Here is an 11,151-nt window from a genome sequence, read left to right on the forward strand (position 1 = left end):
GGAATTATTACCGTGGATTTCGTTCGATGTCTGGTTATTCTCGAATGACATTTATCCCTTTAGGAAAAAAAATATTATTCACTAAGATCAGTAATAGTTTAGTGTTGTTTGACTTTTGTGAAAATAAGCCGGTACTTGGAACCGAATCTTGTGGTGAGGAGGAGAGGAACCGGTTCCTCACGGAAATTATTTTGACGGTTCCAGCGTCAGCAATGGAACCGGTTCCTTGTAACCGGGATTGAAATATCGACCACCTCTAGTGACATTTCCATTTCTTTGTGCATCTTGCATCGTAGCACTTTACAATTGTTATTCCTCTTTTCTGAAGTAATATTGTATTAACTGCACAATATTTGTGGTCCATTTATTCAGTTTTTATGTTACTTCAGTGAACATCACATTTTATCTCGAAGTTAATCACATTCTTGCTCTTCTATTTTTCTAATGACGTTTCTTCAACACATTTGAACTGTTGCCTTATACTCGTTGTAAGTAGGTTCATGTTATTTTGACTAAGTAAGACCGGAGCCACTTAATTGGTTTATTATAAGAATATATCACTTTTCATATCATTCGTAAATAATATATTGATCTATCCAAAACTAACCAGGTTAACATGCGACAAACGGTAAATGGGGTTGTTAAGCGGACTTGAAGTGAAATGACACTAAACTGCGCTAAATAAATGCCATGTTATTATTATTTATATCTTCACACCGAGTAGAAAACTTTAACTTATTCTAATTAGTCAATTCCGTTAGGCGTTATGTTACTTTTATATCTTGCGTTTACTCATTGTCAATAATAGACATCCCTAAGTTTATTTTACTTTGCACCCTAAAATACAGATATGTATGCCATTTCTAATCCCGAAACATAGCTAAAGCCATTTAAGGCAAATTGTCTATTCTGAATTGTGGTATTCTATCAGCGTGATAGTGAGAATATCTACATCTCAGATGATATAGGAGCAACTGGTTCGGCTCACTCAAATCTACACCATAGTCTACGCTTTGTGTGGCTACGGTCAATATAGTAACTCATTTAAGTCGGTTATATTCAACCCGTTAAGTATATTTACTGCCAGTCATGTTTGTGAAGTCAACATTGTATTTAAATCTCTTTCGGAACCGAGCGGTCTCTCTTCTGCCGTCTTATTGGTGAAAGCGGCCGTGAGATATTTCAAATTTCGTTACTATTTTTACTGTGCATATGATTTTTGCATCAGAGTTATTTATTGCAAACATATTTCTAGTTTAAATCATCACGACGAGTCAATCCTATAAATATAATGCTTTTGATTATGTTTAATTCCATGTAATTGAATGACTCACATAATATACGTATTAAGCAAACTGTCAACGGGACACTTTTAACATAAATATTTTTACTTTTAAGCATTCTTAACTTTATGCGATAAAATTATAACTTACTATTGATTTAACTTGTTTGTATAAAATCATTAATTCAATGTTTGATACCCTTGATTTATTATATGTAATCTCTTTTCATACTCCAAGCAGGTCAGTTACAAGACAGTACCTACCATATTATTGTAGCAATTCTATATCAACGTCCCAATATCACACTCCTATGCGACGTATTCAACAGCTAGGAAACATATACTCCGATGATGTTTATATGTTTGGTACATCAATTTCAATATATAGGTATACCTAATTGTTTTATATTTTGTGCCTACATACTGTGTGGATCAAAGTCAACAATATTTTTATTTATATATATTTTTGTGCAAGTGTTTTGGACAGTCATTTCCTGCACTGTTTACCAATGTAATTTCGTAAATATTATTATATATGTACGTAAAAGCCTTAACCACTGGATTGCTTTTGGTAATATAAATGCGCCAATTTAAATGCCTCCGTTTGCTTTATTGAAAAAAATTGCAAATTATCTCGTGATTCGAAAAATATTTATTTTAAAATTTTGGCAATGCCCGCGTCTATTATTTTGCACTATAAACAAAGCTATTGAAATGCTTTATCCGTTAAAACATAGATGTCGCAAATCCTAGAATCGATAAGTCTTCTATGGAAATTTAAATATTTGTCTTTTATTCAAACATTTCGTTGGATTGTGCTACGTGCGTTTTACAACTGTCAGATATATAAATCATTGAAATGTCGTAAGTATATCATTTTAATTTAATATTATTTTACCAGTGTATTTGCTAATCATTTGTATAACTATTTAACGTGTTTTCAACTCTATTATATAAAAAAATATTGTTGTTTTTAATACATTTCTAAAACCAAATGTGAATTTTTGCGACGCCATTACAGAATGTGTTTTGTTTTTACAAAAATCGATTTAATGAATTCACGTGTGCATTGGAAATAAAGTTATTCCATTACAGTGATTCGTAACAAAGAGAAAAATATAAATTTTTATATAGATTGGGTACTTTTTAAACAAGTTACTTGCATTTGAAATCTGTAGCAATTTAAGAACAAAAATTCGGCATTTTATGCCATTTATTGAATTAAGGCCCCACTTCACAATACGTTTTCGATTATTTCGTTTTATAATAAATTAATTTATTTCAAATTTGAACGAATTCAACAATCTTCAGGTTTGAATGTATTAAAATATATAAAAATATTTTTTGTATGCAGAAAATATAAATATTTTGAATATAAAATGTAAAGTGGACTGTGGAGTGTTAGTATTTTTTAATATTTTTAAAGTCGGTATTTCACTGTGGATCTGTGTTGTGCCATCATATATATTTTTTAAAATATTTTTTACAGTGATCCAGCTTTACTAATGGTGAGAGAGGATCGCGCCAGGGCCCAAAAGGCAGCAAGGGCCCAGTCTGCTTCCTTCCAACTGGAATTTGAATTCAGAAAGTTCCAGAAGCAGGCGGCGCGGATCCTTCTCCCCACTGCGTCCCCAAGAAAAACAAGAAAAGTTAGTAAACGTGTTTAAATATGCATGAAACAATATTATTGTTTTCCTGAGTGTTCTGCAACAGTTATATTGGTTATATGTACATTGTACACATGAGATAGAATCGGAGCTGTCTATGACACTGATTTTGATTTTTTATTTATTTTACCTGGCTTTTTACAGATTCAGTTCACGCGTGAATGAGAACAATCCGTTAATGTGATTAATGAATATGTTTTCAGAATTCCATCTCCGGAGAGAATAGGGTGTCCTTTTTCACTAGGGACACCAGCAACATTACCTTCGCCAGTTCCCCCAACATGTTTGACATCTCCCGCTACCTTCACTCCCTTACCTGGGACATCACGGGATGAACCGCGGTGGGGTGATGATAGCGAGCTGTGGGTGGACGTCCCACTCTACCAAGAAGTGTCTGCGTTTGGAAACGGTGAGTTTATTTTTTAAAACATTCTACCGGGTGCGGACCGTAATTGAAAAATAGACCCATTAAATTAATTTGTGATTTCTGTTGTTTCAGAAACGGACATGGAGGATAACCGCGTGCGCGATGTGGACGATGAAGCGAGCGACGTGGACTCAGCAGCTCGCTATCAAGAAAAGTCGGCACTTAGGAACCGTGAGTCAAAAAAATAAATAACTAACCATCAAATCCACCATACCATTTCCCCGCAGGGGTAGGCAGACATTCTGGACCGCTACACAACTCCGTCTTGACAGACATACTCCTAGCTTTATTCACATGCATACATCGTCTCATACATACACTGATGTTATTCTAAGCCTTGACATTGCCCGCCTCAAGTATTTGATTCGTTTGATCGTGCTATTAGTTTATTTTTTAAACGTCGTACCAGAGGCGGTCCGTAATTGAAATACAGACCCATTAAATTAATTTGTGATTTCTGTTGTTTCAGAAACGGACATGGAGAATAGCAGCGCAAGCGACGTGGACGATGAAGCAAGCGACGTCGACCACGGAGTGAGCAACGAGGATACTTTATGCATGTTACCAGGACCATCTTAAATTTTTAGCAATGCACTTGACCCCGCTTTGGCCATAGAACTTAGGAGACAAGACCAGAATGATAGGCAGGCAATGCGATCGATTCTGCCGCCTGATGGTTTTTTGTGTGATAGCATCCCCAATTGGGGGATGTTGTGAGACAGAAGTTATGGAAGGAGATGGGGAAGAGGAAGGTGGTGAAGTACTTGGCTATTCACTTGTGTTTGGTGAACAGATCTTTCCGCATTCTGTCCAGGTTCTTTCCGCATATTTACATCTCATTAAAATGTTGTTACGACAAAGCCCCAAAAGGTTCGATTATGGGGTCCTTTTGGAGAAGGTTTGGTGGACGTTTAATATGTATATTTCAATTCTGATTATTGAAATATACATATTGAAAAATGCATAGGTATTCTCGTTTTCCCCTGTATATTGTACACGTTACTTGTTTTGTTTTTGTCTTTTTATATATGTTTTTTCAATTTATCTATATCTTGTAAAGTGGCTATTTTAGATCTAGTCACTATACATAATGAAACCATTTCAAGCAATGTTCAATTTTGAATGGTGGTCTGTCACCAGGGCGATACTGAGAGTATCACTCTGGAATGAGGCATAATGATACTATGTATTGTTTTGTTTAAATTTTATGAAACCAATATAAAATTCAATTATTTTTATTGCAAGTAATAAATAAATAAATTGTTTGTTCTATAATTTATTTCCCCCCCCAACTATTTTTTTACAAAACCCAACTTTATTTTGCACTGTAAACGAAGCTTTATCCGTTAAAACATAGATGTCGCAAATCCTAGGGTTGATAGGTTTCAATAAAATACTTTTTGTTTTAAAACCACGAGTTTTTAATAGATTTTAGAATTGACCGGTTTAGCTTTACTCAAGCATCTTTAAGGTACAAATTATTACTACTCGTGGTTTTAAAACTAAAAGTATTTTATTTTATTTTATTAAATATGTCAAACCACAAAGTGATTGCTTTCTACAATAAATTAAAGATTTTAATTACCGTTCTAAGCTCCTACAAGTTAGACATGAAAGGTTTCATAACCATCATCATAAACTTTGCTAGGTTAATTCACCCGGTGTGTACTGAGCTTAAATGCTGTCCAATCACGTATTCTGGATGAAAAATGTCAAAATAACACGGAATTTAAGCAATTTACAAAGTATTTTCTGAAAGATTAGTAATATGTATTTCTATGATATATATCTTATTTAAAACCCTGTTTCTTGTTTTACTATCCAATATAAAAACATGGTCATAAATATCCAGTATTAGATCTCAATTATATAAAAAGCTTCGCTTCGATTTTGACATTGTGAAATAGACTGTATGTATTATACTATTCAATTAGTTAAAAAAAGACTCGAAAAAGTAGCTGTCACGGCAGTTTCAAAGTAACAAACACGCAGGATTCGCGCGACTATAAACTTTACGATTTTTTATATAAATCCTACAAAAATGAAACAAACGGCAAAATACAGGTTAACTCATTGGCACCATAACAAGTTTGTATGACTCCATGTAAAAATTCTAAGTTATGTTTTTTTAAATGTTGGCAACAAATTAAAAAAATGATCGTCTGGATATCTCGAGCAATCTAGGCAAAATTATTTATTTCGCGTTGTCGCTCCAGTGGATAATAAACATAAGCGATTATTTATAAATATAAATAAATAAATATAAATATATATTAATATCGAAAATATTCAGGAATTTTAAATTAAATTTAAAAAATACCTTAAACTATTATAAGTCCAAAATACGTTCACTACTTACATCTAGAAGTAATATTGTTTAAATATTGTGTTGTTTCTTAATAATTTATTTACATTAATACTAACATATATATAATTGAAATAGAATTCCCTCAAAAAACACAAGAGCATTCATTGTCTCTTTATGGTGAGGAAAGGCTACTTTAATTTCTATTGTTTTATATCTTGTTTATATCCTGTATATTTATCTTTGTAAAAAAATATTGTTTTCAAATATTAAATAAAGAAAATAAAAAAATCTAAGAATATCAATATTTTTCCGAAATTAAATCGCTGATTTTGAGATGTGTATTGACTACACAGCACCGGAACGCGTTGATTTTTTAGCACAGTAAGGGAAAGGTTAAGAGTGATGTGCACTACGTGCAATGTTGACAATGTAGATATAGTCACGCGTAATCCTACAATTTCATTTCCGATTGTGTTTTGCGTTTACTGAACAATTATGGTTAGGACAGCGCTTTGTCAGATGGGACTTTGTGGTCTTGGGTGACATTTCACTTATGTTTTAGGCTAATGAATTGAATTTTCGGTAGGTTCCGAAGCAGAATTATATTGTCTATAGGCGCGCCTTTTTCAAATTTCTTCTTCTTTGTCGATGGTTTGGTGGGCCGTCACCGATGCCAGGTTGTCTTAAAATTTGCCAGATCTAAGGTTAAAATCTTGACCAAACCAATTCTCTAGAAGGTCGAGTTGTCAATCTTTATGAATTAATGCTTTTGTGCAAGGACCCGGGATCTCTGTTTTACTTCAACTTATTGTATTGTATTTAATATTATTAAATTTTGTTTGCTTGGAATATTCTGTCAAAACAATGATATCTTATATGAAACTGATATTTGAAATAAGGGATACATATTGTGACTATCTTGACCTTTATGTTGACACTTCATATCTCTTGATCTAATCGATAATTTAAATGCTTTCGTGTGCTCATAGGATTACGTTACAACTATGTTTGTTTCAGGTATATATATTTGTTTGTGCGTTTACCAATTACCAAACCCTGCAACAGCGGTGCCATGGATCTAGTAAATCCAGAAACTGTTTCCATCAAAACGGAACCAGGGCCCCAGGAAGAAGGCGGAGGTGAAATGCCCTACACTTATATGGATTTCGACCTCCCAGATGTAAAGAAAGAATGTTTGCGATATGCGGAAAGTACTCAGACAGCCAGTGAGTTGCATCGATTATGTAAAATAAATTGTATTAGACCGGTCGGTGGCTGAGTTGACATCGCGCTTGGGTCCCACCCAGGCGTAGTGTGTTCAATTCCTCGACTGGCTAAGTCTTCCATCACAACATAAGCAACTTTTTCCACTTACTGTGGTGGTAGTTGGAGATTTTCAAATGTTCTCAGATTTTTCGTAACCCGGGAATGTTTGTTTCTTTGATAAAAAAATAAAAATACAAGTCCATTTTGGATTGCCATGGCGACAGAAAATTATATGTGTGTTAACGCTGTCCTCTTAAGTGGCAGTTATTTTAGTTTTTACCAGTTGTTTTTTTATCTCTGCCGGAAACAGCCAAAGTTTTGTGTGTTACGTTTAGTTTTTATTATTTTATGTTATGAAATTTTGGTAATATTGTCTTTTTTGTTCTTAAATCCATTTTGTAATTTTGTGTCTCAATTTATTTTTGTTTTCCTCGATTTTATTTTCAAGTGTTAGACTGTTGAAAGCTTTTATAGCATGGTATTGATAGTGTATTTGTCCAAAACTTGTATTTACCATCGGAGTTTTTATGTTTTCTTTGTACGCTTGTCTAACTGTTCTGTTAGTGATATTTTGTGCATGTTGAAATTTGTTTTTTTGGTCAAAAATGTAGTTTAGTAGTGTTTTAACGTATAATTGGCGTATATCTAGTATGTCACAACTGTTGAATATTTGGTCTGTATCAGTCGGTCTATGTTTTTTAATATTACCTTTCAGATCGGTTTCTGTGCGATTTATAATGAATCGATGGCCGAGTTTGTTGCTCTTCCCCAAGCATTTATTCCATATTTTATAAATGAGTGGCAAAGTGCCAAGTATATTGTTTTCAATTGTTTTATTTTATATATATTTCTTATGTTTAGAAAAATATGTATTGTTTTGAGGTGTTTATTTGTGATTTGTTTGATGTGACCATACCCTACGATCACAGAAGCCGCCAATGCTTACAATAAGTGCTTGATTCCTCAAGTTTCCACCTCATCCTCATTCGTTAAAAATACATATTGATGGAAGAAAACATCATTCCATTGAATTAAAACAACAACTCCATACTGAAAGTACTCAAGAGCAAATGCTTATTCCTTCTGAAGTGGACATTCGGGGTCGTTCTTATTAATTTTCTTAAATTAACCTTGAACTCTCTTCACTTATTTCTCACTTCTGATCGGTTAATCAATGATTTATTTTATTGTTTTTATTTTAAGGTTTTTTTAAATGAGTTTAAAATCGATGATCAATGTACGTTCATGTTGTTTTATAGCTTGCATTAATGTGGAGACTATTACCGTCAAGGAGGAACTCGGACGCCGAGAAGATAATGATGGGGGATTCTCTTGTATGGAAGTTGACATAGACCTGCCGGATGTAAAAAAGGAATGCTTAGAACGCTTTGAAAGAATTGTCCAGTCCGGTAAAAACACTTTTTTTTTTTCCTAATTTTAACAATTCTGCCATCGTTGTTATCAATTACTGTGCTTTATTACGCCAAGTGTAGATATTAAATCGTATTATGCCTTTATAATCGTATTAATTTCTTTTTTTCTACAGATCAGAAGATGCATCCTGTGGAGAAACAATTATTCTGTCCTCATTGTACCTATTCCAATTCTCATAAGTCGAATTTCAAAAGTCACTTACGCATCCATATTGGAAAAAAACATTTGTCATGTTCGGTGTGCAACAATTTATACTCTCGAAAGGGCAATCTGATGAGACACATGCTGACTCACAGACGAGAAAAACATTTTTCATGTGCCGAGTGCAACTATTCATGTTCTAAAAAAAGCAAACTGACGAGACACATGCTAACTCACTGTGTAGAAAAACCTTTTTCATGTTCCGAGTGCAACTATTCATGTTCTCGAAAGGGCCATCTGACGAGACACATACTAACTCACAGTGGAGTAAAACCTTTTTCATGTTCTGAGTGCAACTATGCATTTTCTCAAAAGGGCTCTCTAACGAGGCACATGCTAACTCACAGTGGAGAAAAACCTTTTTCATGTTCCGAGTGCAACTATTCATGTTCTCAAAGGGGCTCTCTGACAAGCCACGTGAAGACTCACAGTGGAGAAAAACCTTTTTCATGTTCTGAGTGCAACTATTTTTTTTCTCGAAAGAGCGATCTAAAGAGGCACATGCGGACTCACAGTGGAGAAAAACCTTTTTCATGTTTCAAGTGCAATTATTCATGTTCTCAAAGTGGCCAACTGAAGAGCCACATGCTGACTCACAGTGGAGAAAAACCGTTTTCATGTTCTGAATGCAATTATTCATGTTCTCGAAGTGGCCGACTGAAGAGCCACGTGCTGAGTCACAGTGGGGAAAAACCTTTTTCGTGTTCCGAGTGCAATTATTCTTGTTCAGGAAGTGGCCAACTGAAGTACCACATGCTGACGCACAGTGGAGAAAAACCTTTTTCATGTTCTGAGTGCAATTATTCATGTTCTCGAAGAGGCAGTCTTACGAGGCACTTGCTGACTCACAGTGGAGAAAAACCTTTTTCATGTTCCGAGTGCAATTTTTCTTGTTCAGGAAGTGGCCAACTGAAGTACCACATGCTGACTCACAGTGGAGAAAAACCTTTTTCGTGTTCCGAGTGCCACTATTCATTTTCTTAGAAGTTCCATCTAAAAAGGCACATGCTGACTCACAGTGGAGAAAAACCCTTTTCGTGTTCCGAGTGCCACTATTCCTTTTTTTGGAAGGCCAATCTAAAGAGGCACTTGCTGACTCACAGTGGAGAAAAACCTTTTCATGTTCTGAATGCAACTATTCATTTTCTCAAAGGGGCAATCTGAATAGCCACATGCTGACTCACAGTGGAAAAAACCTTTTTCATGTTGTAAGTGCAATTATTCATTTTGTCAAATGGTCTCTCTGACGAGACACAATCTTAAACACCATGGAGTAACATGAACTACACACGAAATAATTTACAATCGTTAGTTAAGCTAAGGTTAAGAAGCTTCATTTTATTTAATATTTTTTGGAAGCAGCTCCGCAACTCACACAGCTCGTGCATCTGAGAACGTTAAAAGTGTATCTCATGCCAATAAGAACGAAACTATTTATGTGGTGAAGAACGATAATGCCGGCCTATTGGCCGTGTCTTATTCAAATTAAACTAAATGACTGACATTTCGCAAAAAAGTTTCTCAATATCAAGACCCATATGACTCTCGCAGTGAACTCGGGTGAAGCCGGGGATGTTGCACGATGAAACTGATCTCTCAAACAAATATATTTATTCATCGTCAAAGTTTCGTTTAACGACAGCGGATGCACTGTAACCGAAGGTACATAAAACTGAAACATACCCATTATTCTCACTAAATATTGTATTTATATTCGTTTTTTAATACATCTTCTGAAAGTAAAGCAAAATGGGTGAATTGTTATTAACATTGTTAATTTGATTTTTGGAATATGGTTATTATATTTCATTTGTGTTTGTTGTCTTTGATTTTTTGATGCTTTTTTCTTTGTACCTTCGAGCCTTTCAGATTATTATGGTGACAATAATAATAATACATCAGTTTTCGAAATTGTACAAAAAAATCTAATTTTTATTCCACGTACCCACCTTCCTATATAGCCAGCGAAAAATAATAAATTAATGTTATAACTTATAAGTGCACATATTTCAACTCGATTATATAAACATTATAATTAACACTATAAAATAGAAGTAGGCCAAGTGGCCCAGTTGAAGCATTGTGAACCATGCCATTTTACTTACTTCATTATTAATTCTCCTTTTCTTAATAAATGTAAATTTTAATTAGTTTATTTACGTGTTTTTTTTAAATAATCATATTTCCTCAAATAATTATTGATTAAAAACACTATATATTTTTCATCTTGATGCTCACCACTCTTTTAAACACAAGCACTTGCTTCTATAGAAGAAAAACATTTAAAAAATGAATAGCGGTGAAGAGTTAGCCGACGAATTATTTTAGTTAACAGCAATGATTATATTCTGTAAATTGATTAATTATTTAATTTAAGAATAAAAATTGTTTGAGACAAATATTCATCTTATAATATGTTGTTGTAGGCACCTATAATCCTTTAATATTTTATGTACAAATTTTTAAAATAATAGCGAATCCATCAGTATAAGCCACACTTTTTAATTATTAATGTTAGTTATTGTGGTGAATGTATGTCTGTCGGTATAAAAGAGATAGGCATATC

At 33.9% G+C, this 11,151-nt stretch overlaps 1 long non-coding RNA gene across 1 annotated transcript; it reads left to right on the forward strand.

Moving 5' to 3' along the window:
- Window positions 1-354: 354 nt before the first annotated feature.
- LOC149414390 (uncharacterized) lies at window positions 355-10,914 on the forward strand. The gene is made up of 4 exons (XR_016304039.1): window positions 355-488; window positions 6,702-6,910; window positions 8,210-8,359; window positions 8,497-10,914. It is a non-coding gene; the product is annotated as an uncharacterized LOC149414390 (long non-coding RNA).
- Window positions 10,915-11,151: the final 237 nt, after the last annotated feature.

Source organism: Hesperophylax consimilis, chromosome 20 (genome assembly GCF_061612785.1).
Source record: "Hesperophylax consimilis isolate HC1 chromosome 20, BYU_Hcon_1.0, whole genome shotgun sequence".
NCBI lineage: Eukaryota > Metazoa > Arthropoda > Insecta > Trichoptera > Limnephilidae > Hesperophylax > Hesperophylax consimilis.